This window comes from Mesoplodon bidens (assembly GCF_964165515.1).
Source record: "Mesoplodon bidens genome assembly, chromosome: 9".
In the NCBI taxonomy this organism is placed as follows: domain Eukaryota; kingdom Metazoa; phylum Chordata; class Mammalia; order Artiodactyla; family Ziphiidae; genus Mesoplodon; species Mesoplodon bidens.
In genome coordinates, this window is record NC_138166.1 from 55993150 (window position 1) to 56010611 (window position 17462).

The 17462-nt window shown below is 41.8% G+C and overlaps 1 long non-coding RNA gene across 2 annotated transcripts in view; it reads left to right on the forward strand.

Moving 5' to 3' along the window:
- Positions 1-17462, forward strand: part of LOC308622495 — an 81737-nt gene that overhangs the window by 38135 nt on the left and 26140 nt on the right. For both annotated transcript variants that reach the window (XR_014016646.1, XR_014016647.1), the window contains one exon: positions 3925-4045. This is a non-coding gene — a long non-coding RNA (uncharacterized lncRNA). The remainder of the gene's footprint in view (positions 1-3924; positions 4046-17462) is intronic.

Genomic DNA, 17462 nt, shown 5'->3' on the forward strand with positions numbered 1-17462 from the left:
GGCACAATCTGGAAAAAGAAAAGGAGGGCACACTTGGTTACGGAGTCAACTGACTTGGTTGCTATCACACTGACCCTCCCTCAGGGCAGGCAGGAAACGAGCTTTGTACTGCTAAATTGTTCAACCCAACGCTGCATAGAAATCATGGGCTTCCTTCCTCAGGGAGAGCCGTATCTGTGGACCATTGGGTGTCATGGCAGTAATAAATAGCAACTTAAGTTCTATGGAAATGAGTTTCAACTGAAACAAATCCACAAAGTGGAAGATGTTCTAAAGTAGAGTCTCAACACTAGGTGGATGACATGTGGGCCCATATAAGGCCTCTACCTCGCAGACACTGACTGACATTGGACTCTTGCCTCAAGTTTAAGAATAACTATTCAGGAAAATTCAGCTGATCCCCCCCGGCCCAGGTCTTTTTAAAAAGCAGGGGGACTCATCATCCAACGGAATCAACAGCTGTGCTTCTAAAGCCTTCAGGGATTCTGAACGAGAAGTTCTTTGCAGAGAGGTGGAGAATCAATGGTGCAATACGAGCGGGACCCCAAAGTGAGAATCCCACCCCTTCCTGGGACTTGGAGGGGGAAAACCAAAGATGCACCTTGGCTAGGACCTCTGAGGCGTAGCTTCCAGGGCCAATCATCACCGCCCCGCCCAGCGGTGCCTCGGGGGTTCGGACGCACCTGGGACATCAGCCTGGGAACCGCAGGCGACCGCGCCTCCTCTTCCCCTCCCCAGAGTTGGCGGGTCTCTGCGGGGCGTGGAATTACGCCGTCGTCCGCACCTGCGGCCCGGGGGAGCTTGCGTGCAGGTGCGGGTGAAGGAGAGCGAGGGACCGCAGGCAGGCCAGGGGTGGGGTTGAGGGTGCCTGTGACGGCGACCGTGACCGTGGCATTAGGGAATGCATTCTTGCGGGGCGGCGGGTTTCGGAGAGGCGGGCAGGGGCGGCGGTTGGCTCTTAGGGGTTTCGGAAGAAGCCAGCCCACAAGCTCTGGGACCCGTAGGAACTGGAAGCCGGACGGAAGGTGGGGAAAGAGGACTAGACTCCCAGTCCAGGGCGAAACGGGCTCTTCGGCTGCCCCAGGCCCTGGGCCCCGCCACTTGCATCGCCCCTGGCCCTGCCCCGCCCCCCGGCGCCCTCTGCAGGCCGCGTCAAGCGCTCCTTCGAGGGCTGATTGTCCTAGCGCTGCTCCCGGCCAGGGCGTTCTCTCCTGTGCACTGGGTGGTGGACAAGTGCAGGGCCAAGGAGACTCTGGTGAGGTGGGAGCCTCTGACTCATCCGTGTTCCTTACCCACACCCACGTTGGGGAACGGTGCGGCCTAATCGAGGGTGGCTTCCGCAGGACTCAGCACGTGCAGCCCCTGGATTGCGCCAGGCAGAGCCATGGCTCTTCCTCCCCTGGTTGGGTGTGGACAGGGCAAACGGGCAGTTGGCCTGCGGTTGCCCTAACCAATCCCCAAAGACCTCGCCCATTACCTCATTTACCCCCACCCCCTTGCCAAATCCTATCCAAAGAAACGAGTGTGCACCACCTTCCTGCACCTACAGGACCCTGAGATTCTGTAATGGCTGAGAACAGGGCCCTTGAGGAGGACCCGGATGTGGGAAGGTATTACCTTTTGGTGAGAGGTTGGCACTGATCCTGAGGGAACGCAGGAAAAGCTGGGGGCAAGAGTGACCACCTCTGACAAGAGAGGTGTAACAGAGCCGTTCTCTGCTTGTTTTAAATCAGCCCACCAGTGAGTATCGATTTTGTGCTGTGCCTTCTAGGTGAGTGTTAGCTGACGTGAGAGAAAGAAAGGTATGTTAGAGTACGCAAAGTGGTAATTTCGTACTTCTGGTCTATTTCTTAGTCCCTGCACCTCTCCCCGACTCCTGTAGTTATCAGCCACTAAGCCTGGAAGAGTAGATTTTTCTGGAGGTAGACTTGTGAATTAGGCGAAGTTTGACGTTCGTTCTCTTTGACCCCTTTAACATTTTTTTTGGTTTTGAAAAATTTCTCCTAGAAGTTCACCGTAACCTTTTTGCTGCTTTGTGTTTTCAGGGTCTCCCATGAAATTATCTTGCCAGCCCAGCCCATTTTATATACCTAGCCTCCCAGTACTTTCCATACTCCACCTTTTCCCATGCTTGACCTTCGTCCACTTTCCTCATGGCTTGATTCTTCCTGGAAGTTAATAACTCAGTGTAATAGATGCAATCGGGGATATCTGATGAAGCTGCGTCACTAGCCATGTGTTAGTATGAATGTGGATGGTTGTGATACTAGGGAAGTTGAGGCAACCCCAGGTTGACTGACCAGGATATGTGGTGATAGCCTCCAGATTGTAGTGGGTTTGAAATTTTATTTTCAGTCAAGTGAGTGTAAAGGGTAGGAAAATGTAATTATTTTTACCTTTGTTATTTTCAAATAAAATTTACAGGCAAGAAAATATTTGTTGCCAGATCTTTGTAAAACAATTGTTTTCTTTGGAAATGCTTCTATATCTGGGATGTCAGGATTGGTTCTATTTGACCAACACTCCTTAACGTAGGCTTTTATGATTCAATTCACACTGCTTCAGCCATCAGGTGATGTGTATGTGACCCCCCAGCAACACATAGTAGCCTCCTATCCAGGTGTGCTCAAAATGATTGACTTCTTATATATGTCGTGGCCACCAGTGGGGTCAGTAGGCTCAAATCCCCTTTCTATTGATACTTCTCCTGCCATGTTGACCTCTCTTTCACTACCTCATCTACCTTAATGTATTTCTTGTTTGCTTTTCTGCATCACTAGTAATCCTTACAGCATGGAAGATGAAATTTGGAAATGAAAAAAAATGTATGCATAGAATATTGTGTTTGAATTGACAGAAATCCCAAACTACTAAAGAACTTTAACCTTTAAGAAAAGAATATGCAGGAAATATATAATAACGTAAAGCATGAATTATAGTCTATAACCTTTTTAAAAGTTAACCAAGTCGCATTTGATAATGAATAAAATAAGGTTTTGAGGGACTTAGTACTTCTTGGCAGATATGAATTTTTTTTTGATGTGGACCATTTTTAAAGTCTTTATTGAATTTGTCACAATATTGCTTCTGTTTTATGTTTTGGTTTTTTGGCCACGAGGTATGTGGGATCTTAGCTCCCTGATCGGGGATCGAACCTGCCCCCCCGGCATTGGAAGGCACAGTCTTAACCACTGGACCACCAGGGAAGTCCCAGATATGAATATTTTTATTTTGATCTTTTTTCCAGTTTTATTGATATAATTGACATATAGTACTGTATAAGTTTAAGGTGTACAGCATAATGACTTGATACATATATATTTTGAAAATGAATAAAGGAAACCTCATTCAAAATGGAGTTGGGAAGCCCTAAGGGGGAGCTTTCACGCACATACCTCTCATCACAGCTTAGTTTACACATCCCAGCCAGAAGAAGCTTAATTTACTGCAGGAAGAAGGAAGATTTTCTTCTTGCCTAGAAATAACCCAGCTGATGAGAAACTGCTACAACCCTGAAATCTCTCTCCTCCAGTGAGCTTTTTTTTTTTTCCGGCACACAGGCCTCTCACTGTTGTGGCCTCTCCCGTTGCAGAGCACAGGCTCTGGACGCGCAGGCTCAGCGGCCATGGCTCACGGGCCCAGCCGCTCCGCGGCATGTGGGATCTTCCCGGACCGGGGCACGAACCTGAGTCCCCTGCATCGGCAGGCGGACTCCCAACCACTGCACCACGAGGGAAGCCCCTCCAGTGAGCTTTTAAACAAACAACCCCTCCCAACTTCCTATTTTCCTCTATAAAAGAGCACTCCTTCCTTTGTTCTCCAAACTGTGGTTTGCCATAGTTTCCATGGCCCAAATTGCAATCACGTGCTATTTCCAAATAAACTTGATTTTGTTGGCTAAACCGTTACCTTTTTATTTTAAAGGTTAACATTACTTGGTGTCAGAAGAGGGATCCGAAGATGAACCCCTGAAGAATTAATGATCCCTGGAATCATGCACGGTACCTGCTTGATCCCCTTGTGCTCCCCACTTCCATTTGGTTCGGTAAGTCTCCTCTCAGATTCAAACTCCCTCCTTTTGATTGAACTCTCCAACTTTATTTGGGATCTGTTTTTGCTTTTATGAAGTCATTGCCCTTTTGGTGAGTACTCATTTGTTTTTTGGACCTCTGGTTTTTTTTTTTTTTTTTTTTTTGCGGTACGCGGGCCTCTCACCGCTGTGGCCTCTCCCGTTGCGGAGCACAGGCTCCGGACGCGCAGGCCCAGCGGCCATGGCCCACGGGCCCAGCCGCTCCGCGGCACATGGGATCCTCCCGGACCGGGGCACGAACCCGTATCCCCTGCATCAGCAGGCGGACTCTCAACCACTGCGCCACCAGGGAGGCCCTGGACCTCTGGTTTTGAAGTATGGGATCCCAATTCTCTAAATTCTCTCAAGAGTCCTCCTTCTGGGACCACGGCTGATTTTACGTTCAAAAACTATGGTCCTTTCTTTTGCATATTTTTAACTAAGTGGACCAACTTAACCAAAAATAGTTTATAACTCCAGGGGTCACTTTTGGAAACTTTCAACCTCTTCAAACTTGTTTTTCTCAGAACTAAATGGAAGACCATGGCTCTAAAATTAAACAAACCGAATAGGATGTGTATTTTAATTGGTACCTGGAGGCTTCCAAATGCATTCAATACTCTAAAATTGCCTCTTTACAAAATATCATTTCTAAATTAACTAAGGCAAACAAACAATTGCAAAAAAAATGAAAAAGTCTTCTGAGGCCTCTTTTACTCCTCCTCTTTGTCTTCAGCACCATATTCTTCTTTTCCTTCTGCACCATCCCCCTCCTCTATACCTTTGTTTCCTCATTCTAATTCTCTCACTGAACTTCCCTTTTTCTCTGAACCTCTCCCTCTCTCCCCCTCTCCTGAACCTATTAAAACCTGCCCCTTTAAAATCAGACCCTCTGAGGATCCAAATGCTAAACCCTTAATTTCTTATGTTCCCTGGACTAAAGCTGAACTATGTGCCATAGTCAAAGATTTTTCTCAGAGTAAGTGAGGCTCCCCACAGGATTGCTGAGGAATGTAATATAGTCATTCAAACTTCCTTTTGGTTTCTGGTTTCTCTGACTTATATCAGCTAGTTCAGATGCTTGTTGGCGAAGGCCAGGCCCAACACTGGATGAAACTACTAATTGGGATGGTCCCGAGACCTGGAGACAAACCGTTGCTGTTGCTGTTTTATCATATGATGAGGCTCAGGGAATCACCAGGTGACTCCATTTGGCAATTCCTAGGGCTTTCCCAAAGCCAGTCGATTGAATAAAGTTCAGGCTTGTACCCAGAAGCCCAGTGAGCCTTGTATGACTATCATATCTGGCTCTAAATTGTCTTTAAAGAAAATTCTGGTCTTCCTTTGAATGTTGAACCCACTTGGGTAGCCTTTAACTCTGTGTTCAGTAACGGGCTGAACCAGGATCTTTCTCTTCTAGTTGAAAGGACCAGGATGGAATGAGAAACTATGTCCATTCCAGATTTAGTTAATTTATCAGACTAGCTTGCCCACACCCTAGATGATTCAGCTAAAAGGAAGACCACTAAAGTCCTCAATTTTCAACTCCAGCAAATGGAGGCTTGTAAACAAAAACAAAACCTTCCCAGTCTTTGCCATTATTGCAAAAAGCCAGGACATTGGAAGAAAGACTTAGAAGCTTAAGCACTCCAGGTACCTTCAACCCTCTAACCAGCCTTTCCCATGCTCTCTTAACTCCCAGAGATGGGACTGCAAGGAATTACAGGTTTTTCCTCTCAATTTTCCCCCTTAATTGACTTGGAAAAACTACTCTCCAGATTAGGAATGAATCTCTCTCTGTCCTTATTGAACTGGAGCTACACCCTTGGTGCTCAACCCCACTGTTATTAAACAGCCCCTACCTTGGAATACTCAAATGGTTCCGATAGTGGGGATCTCAACTAAATCTCAACAGATTTCTGTTACTAAACCCATCCCCTTTTGTTTAAGCCCTCTAAGAGATAATCACCCCTTTCTCCTTAGTTCCTCTGCCCCATTCATTTATTGGGCCAAGATTTCTTAGAAAAATATCATCCTGGAATTTCTTTCTCCTAAAAGAAGGAAATAATTCTAGAATTTGATAACAGCCAAAATACCTGACTGGGTGAATCCGTTGACCCTTTAACATCTTTTATTTGCTCTGCCTCTGGCAGCACTAGAGCTAATTCTAAGGACACTAATCATTTGTCCCTAATGGATCAGCTACCACCCTCCTTATGGGTAAAATCTTCAACTGATATTTTCAGAATCCCCAGTGCCCCTCCCATTAGGGTACAAGTAGATTCCTCAAAGCCTCTCCCCAGAATCAGTCAATCCTCTGTAAATAAAGAGACCCTCCAGGGCATTAAGTTGATAATAGAAGACTAAAAGACCCAGGGCCTCGTTATTTTCTGTACTAGGCCCTGCAACATCCCTATTTTACCTGCAAAGACATCCAGTGGTGGAGGGTGGAGATTGGTCCAACACTTCTGAGTCATAAACAGTGTTGTCTTCCCTTGTCACCCTATTTTTCCTAATCCCCATATTTTATTAGCCTCCATACCCATCGAAAGCAAACTTTTTTTTTACCATGATTGATTTATGTAGCGTCTTCTTTAGCATCCCTGTGGATAAAGCTAGTCAATATGCATTTGCCTTTATTTGGAAGAACAACAATACACCTAGACAGTAATGCACTAGGGTTTTACTGCGAGGGTTCTTACTTCTCACAAACCTTAAAAACAGACTTAGGGGCTTCCCTGGTGGTGCAGTGGTTGAGAGTCTGCCTGCCGATGCAGGGGACATGGGTTCGTGCCCTGGTCCGGGAAGATCCCACATGCCATGGAGCGGCTGGGCCCGTGAGCCATGGCCGCTGAGCCTGCGCGTCCGGAGCCTGTGCTCCGCAACGGGAGAGGTCACAACAGTGAGAGGCCCGCGTACCAAAAAAAAAACAAAACAAAACAGATTTAGATAATATAAAATTTCCTAGAGACCATTTTATTGCAATATGTAGACTTGCTTCTCTGCTCCCCTTCTCAGGTCTCCTCACAGGAAGACAGCATCCACCTGTTAAAGCTTTTAGCCTCAAAGAGGCATAACCTTTCTAAGGAGAAACTGCAGTTTGTTCCAACCCAAGTTATTTCAGGCACCTGGTCTCAGATCAAGGGCTCACCTTGATCCAGATAGGCTTCATGGCATCTGGAACTTACCAAAACCCCAAATTGGATGTCAACTACAAGGTTTCCTTGGGTTGGCTGGCTATCATGGGAACTGGTTTCTGAGCTTTTCTCTCATGACCCAGCCTTTCTATGCCTTACTAAGGAACACCAAACCTGACCCGATTACTTGGGAAAATCAGGATGACCTAGCTTTTAATACCTTAAGGGAAAGCTTGATAATCCTTCTTTCCTTGGACACACTAATCATCAACTTCACTATTTCCTCTTCCTATATGAGGAGGGAAACACTCTTGGAGTACTTACCCCCAAAAATGAGTATCACCATTGCCCCATAGGGTAGTACAGTCAGCAGGTAGACTCTGTGGCATGTGGATACCCCTGGCCTCAGAGCCATTCCAGCCCCATCCTTTTAGTTAAGGCCACTGAAGAACAGTCATGGGATCCCCTCTAACGATCTTGACCTGTGTACTCCATACAGTAGAAACCCTCCTGAACTCTCTTCACACTTAACACCTTTCAGCCAGTTATCTCACCTCCTACAAAAATCCATTTGCTAACTGTACCCCACATAACTCTTTCTTGCTGTAATAGCTTTAACTCTGCCACCCTTCTTCCCTCCTCTGCAGACGATGTACCTCATGACTGTTTCACTTTGATAGATAACATTTTGACCCCTCATGATGATTTACAGGAAACTCCCCTAAGGCTGAGTTTTCATGGCTTACTGATGGTTCTTATTTAAAGGATTAACATGGTAAATTTTGTGCTGGATATGCAATGGCAACTCCTTTTGAAGTTATTGAGGCAGCACCTTTGCCTTTGGCTACCTTGGCCCAATAGGCTGAATTATATGCTCTTACTTGGGTTTGCACTTTAGCTAAGGGCAAAACTGCAAACATTTATACTGATAGTATACCTTTGGGCTTGCCCATGCCTTTGGGCTTGCCCATGACTTTAGAATGCTATGGAAACAGCAAGGTTTCCTTACTTCGAATGAGGATAAAATTTAAAATGGCTCTTGTGTCCAAAATTTATTAGATGCCATACTCCTACCAGCTGCTTTGGCTATTATTAAGGTCCCTGGGCATTCCAAACTCAACTCCCTGGAGGCAAAAGGAAACCATGCGACTGATATTTCTGCCAAGAATGCTGCTCTCAAAAGACCAACAATCAAACCTCTGATATGGTCCAAAGTGGTGTTTCCCCCAAATAATAATCTAGAAAAATTAACTAGAGGTGCCCAACAATTGGCCTCAGAAAAGGAAAAAACAATACTGGAAAACTAATAACTTGGTTCTATAAAAAGAGAGAACTCTGGTTTGGGCCAAATAATCTGGTCTTACCAGAGACTCTAAAATTCCCATTACTGATAACTTTACATGCATTAAACCATTGGTCTGTGGATAAAATAATAACGTTCACGAATCAATACTGGTGAGGAAATATTAATAAGGCGCACAAAGTGTCTACTTTTCTTGTCCCATCTGTCCAAAATACATTCCTGGGAAACTGTCTGCACTGCCCCCAAACACTTTGAATTGCCCAATAGACCATTCGAGTTTCGGCAGATGGATTTTATACAACTTCCCCTGTGTCATGGGTATAAATATGTTTTAGTCATGGTTTGCTTGTTTTCCCACTGGGTCAAAGCCTTTCCATGTAGATAAGGTACTGCCTCTTAGTGGCTAAAATACTATTAGAGAAGTTTTCCTCTACCTGGGGAACCCCTCCTGAACTCCATAGCAACTGGGGAACCTATTTTACTAGTTAAATATTACAGCAAGTCTGTGCTCTTTAGCCAGTCCTATAGCATTTTCCCAGTGCATATCATCCTCAGTCTTCAGGACCAGTCGAAGGAACAAATGACACCATCAATACTCAACTGGCAGAATTTGTGGGAACCCTCCAACTACCTCAGGCAAAAGTATTGCTGTTGGTCCTTCTAAATCTCAGATCCACCCCGACTGGAACTCATAAACTCTCACCATGGGTGAAATAATTGCTGGGTTCCTCATGCATCTGGCTCCTGCTTCCTTTAATCCACAGCTAATAAAAGGAGGTATACTTCAGTATTACAAGGTATATACTACAGTATTTCATCCATTGAAAATAACCATGCTTTAGTAGAGCGATCTTTCCATGGTGTGCTCCCAGGAGATGAAGACCTCAAAACACCATACTTTGTGACCTGGAGATTTTGTTTATTGGAAAAGACATATCCATTAAGACTCTCTTCAATATACTCCAATAAAGATGTTAAAAAAAAAAAAAAGACTCTCTTCAGCCACATTGGAAAGGGTCTTATCAAGTGTTACTGATCAATTCTTGTGCTGCCAAACTTCAAGGAATTGACTCCTGGATCAATGTGTCTCATCCAAAGAAAGCTTCCCCCCCGCCCCCCTGCCCACCACCACCCAAAAGAAAGCCCTAAACCCTGACTGGACCTGCACACCAACTGATGAGTTCAAACTGAAGGTTTCCAAGAATCAAAGCAGACAAGGGCTAAAGGAAACAGCTTTCACAAGATGACTGGACCAGGCCTGTACATCCTTTTCTCACCATTGCTTCTTATCTTACCTTATTTTCTCCCTCTCTTTCTTAGAGAAAGATAATGCTCTTATCCCAATGCATTTCCCAATCTGTTGCAAAAAGGAGAAACCTTTCTGACTGTTGGATCTGTCACCAGAAACTCTGATCTGTTCATGATGTTGAACATCCCTTGGTCTTATCTGTAACCAATTTCTCTTTAATCGCAAGTGTTATTGCTGATTATACCCATAAGCCTATGTTTGTTACCTATTAGGCTATTATGACCGAGTGTTCCCATACTTTATTTCAATCTTTCCCCATACTAAACACCTCTACCTTGGTCAATTGTACAGCCTTCACTCCCCCACATTCTTTTCTAAATACAATCTGTCCCCATGCACCCAAGGGAAATACAAACGGACTGACTCCTCTATGCAAGGCTTTTAGAAAAGACCCTTTTAGGATGGGATGGACCTTCACAGAATGTTATCCTAATTCCTTGTATCCCTGGCTTGAAAAGGTCAATCAGGAAATTCCAGCTAATGGATTTATCAATAACCAGACCTCAGCTGGAGTCCTCTGTGCTATAGCTGTAGGTACTAGAGGCTTCAAATTCCTCTAGTGTCCTTGATTTTGTCTCCCCTATTGACTTTGGATTTCCCTAAGAACTCCTTCTTAAATAGAATCTACACCTTGCAGCTCTTTCAGATGTTATCTGCTATTATTATACTAGAGCTTGTTGATGTGGTAAGGTGTGGAGGAGGGGAAGTGTTCTATAATATTTTGATAAAATCTCAGTCTTATAGTGGGCCTGTGTTCCTGGACTGTGGCCTTTACAAGTCCCCTCCCCCCCCACCCCCCCAGGTGGGATAAGGCTCTGGTAAATTCTTTCCTCCTAAGGAGTAGTAAGCATTTGTTATGGAGAACACTCTGGGCATATTTTTAAATGACTACTTTTCCCCTACCCTGGTCAGAGCCAGGAGGGAATCTTTCTTGACTCTTTATCATGAAAACCTGGTGGGGTCCCTAGAGACAAAATCCACAAAAGATAAAACCCTCTAAGACTGCAGCCTCAATAAGTTTTTTACTCTCTTGCTAATCCACACTCAGCTTCCAGAAACTCATCAAAATTATTGTTTAAGTATTACCACCAGTTTATGGCTCCAATAGCTTCTGCTCCAGGTAAGCAGAACTCAGCTATAGTTTTTTGTATTTGTCTGTGTCTTCAGGTTTTAAGATGATGGTTTGCCCTGTGACCTCAATTCTCTGATGGGTCCAAGAAAAGTCATTTTTTTTTAGTTCAGACTTTTTTTTGTAAGGACAGGAGTAGGAACTTCTAAGGTCTTTACATGTCTGAGTTGAAACTAGAAGTCTAGTTTATTTTAAAACATCTTGACAAAAACAAAAACAAAAAACATCTTGACCACAGTTAATTTCATACCCATTGGCTCTAATTTATGAGTCATTTCCGCATCTGCTTTATTAAATTACCAGCATATTACCTGAAGTTTTTTGAGGCTTGGTTTTAGACTTTGTTAGGGTGAGCCTCTTCCAGTTTTGTCCCCACTCCTAGAGTGTGGCCTTTTAAAAAAGGGTCTCAACTGAATGGCCAGAATGTTTATCAGAATCTGTCCACTCTAGCTGGGCCTGAACGCCAGTGTCTCACCAGCACAGTTCAATGTCCAGAATCTCTCTTCAGCTCTCATGCTTCTAGCAGCTGTCCTGTTCTAGGCCTCCTAGAGTCTTGCTATGTGGCTGAGACCGCCCCCACCCACAACCCCCACCTGCTAGTGTTCTGAGTCCAAGATCTGTGGGTTTCCTTTGAGCTTCCAGTATTTGATAACTCCTACTTTTTTCCTCTGCTTCCCCAGCCCTAGGGGTGTAACTGCTCACTGTCATTGGGTTTTTTTTGTTGTTCTTTTTTTCTAGTCTCCTTTAGCTCATTCAGGCCTCTAACATCTGTGTAATCAATTTCCTATATTAAATTCTCTCTGCTGAGATGCCTAGTTTGGTTTCTACTTTCCTAACTATACATATCATACTATGCATAGTTAGAAAAGAAAAAAAATGTTGAAAAGTAAGAAACAGAATGAGATCTAAAGCACCATATCATTTACTTAAATTAAACACAGGCAGAAAGACTGTTATAATCAAGATAGTGGCATTGGTCATTCCCAACATCAATTCCCTTCACAAGAAGCCCAACTAGTACAACTATCCATAGATAAGACACTGTTGTGAAGATACCCAGAACCGGTGAGGCTGAAGCACCTCTGTGTCCACAGAGACTGAGAAGAATCATATTAGAAGGGTAAGAGGAACAGCTACACTCTGACCACGTTGCCCCTCCCTGTCTGGCACAGCGCCACACTGAGAGGACCCCATAACAGAGCCCAGCCTACAATGCAAAGCTCCTTGACATTGGTCTTGGAAACAATTTTGGATAACACCAAAAGCACAAACAACAAAAGCAAAAATAAGTGGAACTACATCAAACTAAAAAGCTTTTGCACAGCAAAAGAAATGATCAACAAAATGAAAAGGCAACCTATGGAATGGGAGAAAATATAATATTTGCAAGCAATATATCTGATAAGGGGTAATATCCAGTATATATAAAGAACTCATACAACTCAATAGCAAAGAACCCCAAATAATCTGATTTAAAAACTTGCAAGGCACCTGAATAGACATTTTTTCCAAAAAAGATGTTCAAGGTGCATGAAACAGTGCTCAACATCACAAATTGTCAAGAAAATGCAAATTAAAACCAAAATGAGATATCACCTTTTACCAGTTAGAATGGTTATTATCAAAAATACAAGAGGTAACAAGTGTTGCTGAGGATGTGGGGAAAAGGCAACCCTTGTGCACTGCTGGTGGGAATGTAAATTGGTGCAGCCACTATGAAAAACGGTATGGGGGTTCTTCAAAAATTAAAAACAGCTACCATATGATACAGCGTTTTCACTTCTGAGTATATATGTATCCAGGCAACTGAAATCACTATCTTGAAGAGATCTCTGTACCCCATATTCATTGGAGCAGTATTTACAATTGCCAAGAGATGGAAACAACCTAAGTGTCCACTGATTGATGAATGGTTAAAGAAAATTTGGTACATATATATAAAATGGAATTAGTAAAAGGAATTTAAGCATCAACTCTTGTGTGTGTATTTTAGTTACACACATATCACTTTATCAATATATATCATAAATATGTACACAACTCTGACACATATTGGTGTTAAAATATGCACATTAAAATGAGATGTCTTAACAAATTTATGGTTACCAAAGGGGAAAGGGGAGGAGGGATAAGTTAGGAGATTGGGATTGACATATGCACACTACTCTATATAAAAGAGATAACTAATAAGGACCTACTGTATAACACAGGGAACTCAACTCGATATTCTGTCATAACCCATATGGGAAAAGAATCTAAAAGAGAATGGATATATGCATATGTATAACTGATTGACCTTGCTGTGCACCTAAAACTAACACAACATTATAAATCAACTATACTCCAATAAAAAATTTTAAAAGAGACATTTTATATGTTTATATATGCTACTAACCAAGTTTCTTCATTTTTTTCCATTCATTTATTCCATAAATGTTAATTGAACAACTACTGTGTGTCCAACACAGGGGATGGAAAGTTGAAAATGTCTGCTCCCTGATTTCAGAAAAATCCTCCTGTTTAGTAAACCATTGCCTTCCAAAGTGGGGTGTACCATCACCAAGATGGCACAAGATGATTCAATAGAGCATGGAAAAAATTTTAGAACTTCTATACATTTTTAGCCCAACATTTATAATGTCTTTTTTGTTATATTTTATACTGGACTCTATTAATTCAGTGATACAATAAAGGAAGCGTATGAGGACATAGGCACTCATATATTTTTCAAGGGAGTATAAATTGGTACAATATAAAAGGAAGGCAGTTTACCAACATCTATCAAAATTATGACTAGAGCATTTTGGCCTAGGAATCCCTCTTCTAGGAATTTTTCCTACATGCATGCACACATAGGGCTTGAAAATATGCACAACTGGGCTCTAATGCACACACAGATTATTCAGTGTAACACTGTATGTAATAGGAAAAGATTTGACATAACTTAAATGTTCACCAAATAAATTGTTATTTCTGTGCAGTGGGATACCAGGCAGCCATTAAAAAGAATGATGATACTTTTTATATATTGTAACAACCTCTGAGTTATATTTTAAGGTAAAAAAAAAGTACTGAACAGTTGTGGAGTATGCTACCATTTGTGTAGCAAATGAAAGAAATTATATGTTTCCTTATAAATTATGTGTGTGTGTGTGTATATATATATATATATATAAACATTTCTTATATATGCATACTATTTCTAGAAATATGCACAAGAACCTGGCCACTCTGGTTGACTTTGAGAAGGGGAACTGATAACTGGATCTCAGTGGAGGGAGGGAGGTGTTTCACCATATTCCTTTTTTGCACCTTTTGAATTTTGAACCATAGTACCTATTTGTTGCAGATTGGGTTTTCTGGAAGCAGATGCTGAGATGGAGTTTGGGGTACAAACTGTTTATTAAAGATCTTTCCCTGGAAAGCGGGAAAGGAAGCAGGATTGGGCAGAGGGACAAGTCCATCTGTTATATGAGCCTGACAAAACCTTGGCTAACCTCTGGGGAGCTCTGGAGCACTGATGGCCTCTCAGAGCAGTCCTAGGTGGGTGGAAAGGGTCTTTTTACCCCTGCCTCAGTCAGACATTGGATGCCTCTGATCTGGGAAGGGCGTTATGGTGGGGTCAGGTAGCTCTCTGCAGCTGAGGCAGTCCCTGACAGGGCTGACAGCTTGGGTAGCAAATCTTATTTTGAAGGGAGATCGAGGTAGTGTGTCTCAGCAATGTCATTACTTTTCCTACCCGTACACTTTGTCAGAATTTGGATGGATGTAAAATCCCAACAATGTATGGAGGAGGAAAAGTCATTTTCAGATGAATAAGTCTTCAAACAATGTACCTTCCAGGCACCTCTTTCTACCTGTTTAAGTCAATGGTTTTACCCCCGTCTTTGAATTCTAATGCAGTTTAAACTGATGCAAGTAGTATAATCATGTTGTTGTTTTTTTTCTTAGAAATTTGAACCCATATAGAAAAAAATCCTAAACATATTAAAAGTAATTGCTTCTGGGAAATAGAAATTGGGGGTAATGTGGTTGGGACTTGAGACAGTGGTTTTTCATCCAACTGGAACACTTTTGAGAGTGAAAGAGGGGGCACTATTAATAATTACACTGGGATAATAGGCATAAATCAGAACTGTCCCTGGAAAACTGGGATGCAGTCACCCTAACTGTAAGCCTTGCAGGATTCTTTTGACTTTTTAAACTTGCGCATGTATTTCTTTGCTAAACATAAAATTAATCTTAAAAGAAGATTGATAAGGTTTTCGAAGTCAATTAGTACAGCTTCACACTTGCAGAAATGACATCTGTGATAACTCATTTTTGATATTCCTATCCGTTGTATAACCATCCAGTCTCTGCTCAAATGCCTTTCCGTTGCACATATGGGTCAGATCTATTCCTGGGCAACTATAATTGTTAGGAGCTTATTTCAAAACTGCTAGTTTATAACTTTTGCCAATAGGTCATAATACAGAAGGCTTTCTGACTAGCTCTGGTTTTAGATGTGCATCACTTTCATTAGTCCAAAAGAGGTGACACCTCCTCAGCTTTTCTGCACCACTGTGCTGTATTTATTAGTATTAGAGTAAACAGTGCACACAGATCTGAAAAGTGGGGAGAGCAGGTTTGCTTAGGCTAAGAAACAAGGCTTCAGAAATGATTTAGTGTCTTGGGTAAGGTCAGGAATAACTCTACAAGGTAAAAGCCTTATCAGGTTTGATTGGCAAGTGAAAGGCTCATGCATCAGAGAAATCGCTGACTTCGGTGTTGTAACCCCTGGCTCCATGCCTGCTCCATTCTTCTATCAGGCTGCCACCATTGCCCTCCTGCTGTCCTCTATGATGTAGGACATGGCCAAGATTCACACAGAGAGAAGGTTGAAGGGACAGTTGTTAAAATGTCACCCACACAGACTGAAATCCAAATGGCTTAATTCACTGTGATATGTTTGAATCATGAGAGTGAAAAAGTAAAGAGGTTGTGGTTTCTAATCAAAGGAAGTAATGCTTTAGTTACTGAAATACAAATGGCTTAATTGGGAGGGACAGAAATTAATAGAAATAATTAACAAAAATTAATCAGGTCAAAAAGTTATATTAAGAGGAAACAAATCATCTCTGTCACAATTAGATCTGCAGTTGGTTTGTGGTAAAAGAAAGTACATATAGAAATTCAAGAGTCAAATGTAAATATTTTAGCATTTGATCAATTTGTGACTTCAGTTAATATTTCAATTTTGTGATAAATACGACCTTTGCATTCCATTGTAGATATTTTAATGTAGAAAGAACCTTGCTGATTCTTAATGGGTACTGTCTGTCTTGTTTGTTTAAGTATTCTGCCTTTCCTTAAGGATATGCTGATTCCCTAATGCTAATAATCCTTAACTCATAGGTAGGCTCAGGCTGCAAAAATGTTTACTTTTGCCTACTATAAGCTGTTGAATTGAGATGATTGTGCATTAGTTTAAAATTTTAAAGTTGTTAACTGAGCCTTCAGTGCACAATATATTGTACAGTATAAAACAAGAGGATCTTAAAGACTTTTTGTTGTGGTGGTGGTGGTGTGGTTATTATTGTTTTGGTCTAAGAATTTAAAATTATTTACGTACAAATGTGGAGCATTTTCTTCCCTCTAGTGGTTAAAAATAACTTTGCAATATCGGTTACAATTCAGTGCTTTAAATTACAAGGGAAAAGCTATGTGATATTTTAAAAGCAGTTTGAAAATTATGTAGGTGCATTGCCGTAGCTAATTAGTATTGCTGCATATTTTAAGAAAGTGAAACAATAGTTTTATGTTTTATTAACCACAATATACCAGTGCCTGGAAATCTGCCAAGAGGTAAAATAAATTTTGAGATAGTTTTTCTTCATGATTAAAATAATATTTCTCTATCTCTACAAAGAGAGTATTAATTCCACATTAATCTCATTATAATATTATGCCACTCCTCATTCTAATAGTGATTTTCCTGTTTGACTCCTATAATACATTAGTTCCTATATATAGGAAGAGAATAATGGGTGATAATACTTCCCATTTCCTAAGCTACAAATATGATAATATGTATTACCTTTGTGTTATATTGTGAGAGGAAAACTTCATGATATATGAAAAACAAAAATGGGCTATTAGGAAGAATGTGATAGAGCCCCGAAGTTCAAAGAGAAGTGCTATAACATAATAGGTTGGCTGTCGTCCATCCTCCATTTCTCAGGGAAATTAAACTAATCAAATGCTTCATTTTCATTACTGTTCGAAATAAATGTATTCTCATGTCTGACTGGTAACAGAACCTTTGCTGTCCCAGGTATTTCTAAAGAAGCACTAGCTTCTGCCCCAGGTGAATACAAAATAGTATGAACTAGTGAGATCATAAAATACTGCAGGAGAAAAAAAAATTAGCAACAATTACTTCCTTTCAAAATAAGCTTCAAGGGAATTTAGGGAAAATTTAATGTTCTGGTGAAAAAATCTAATATTCCTAAATAAGTCTGTCAGAATCAGAG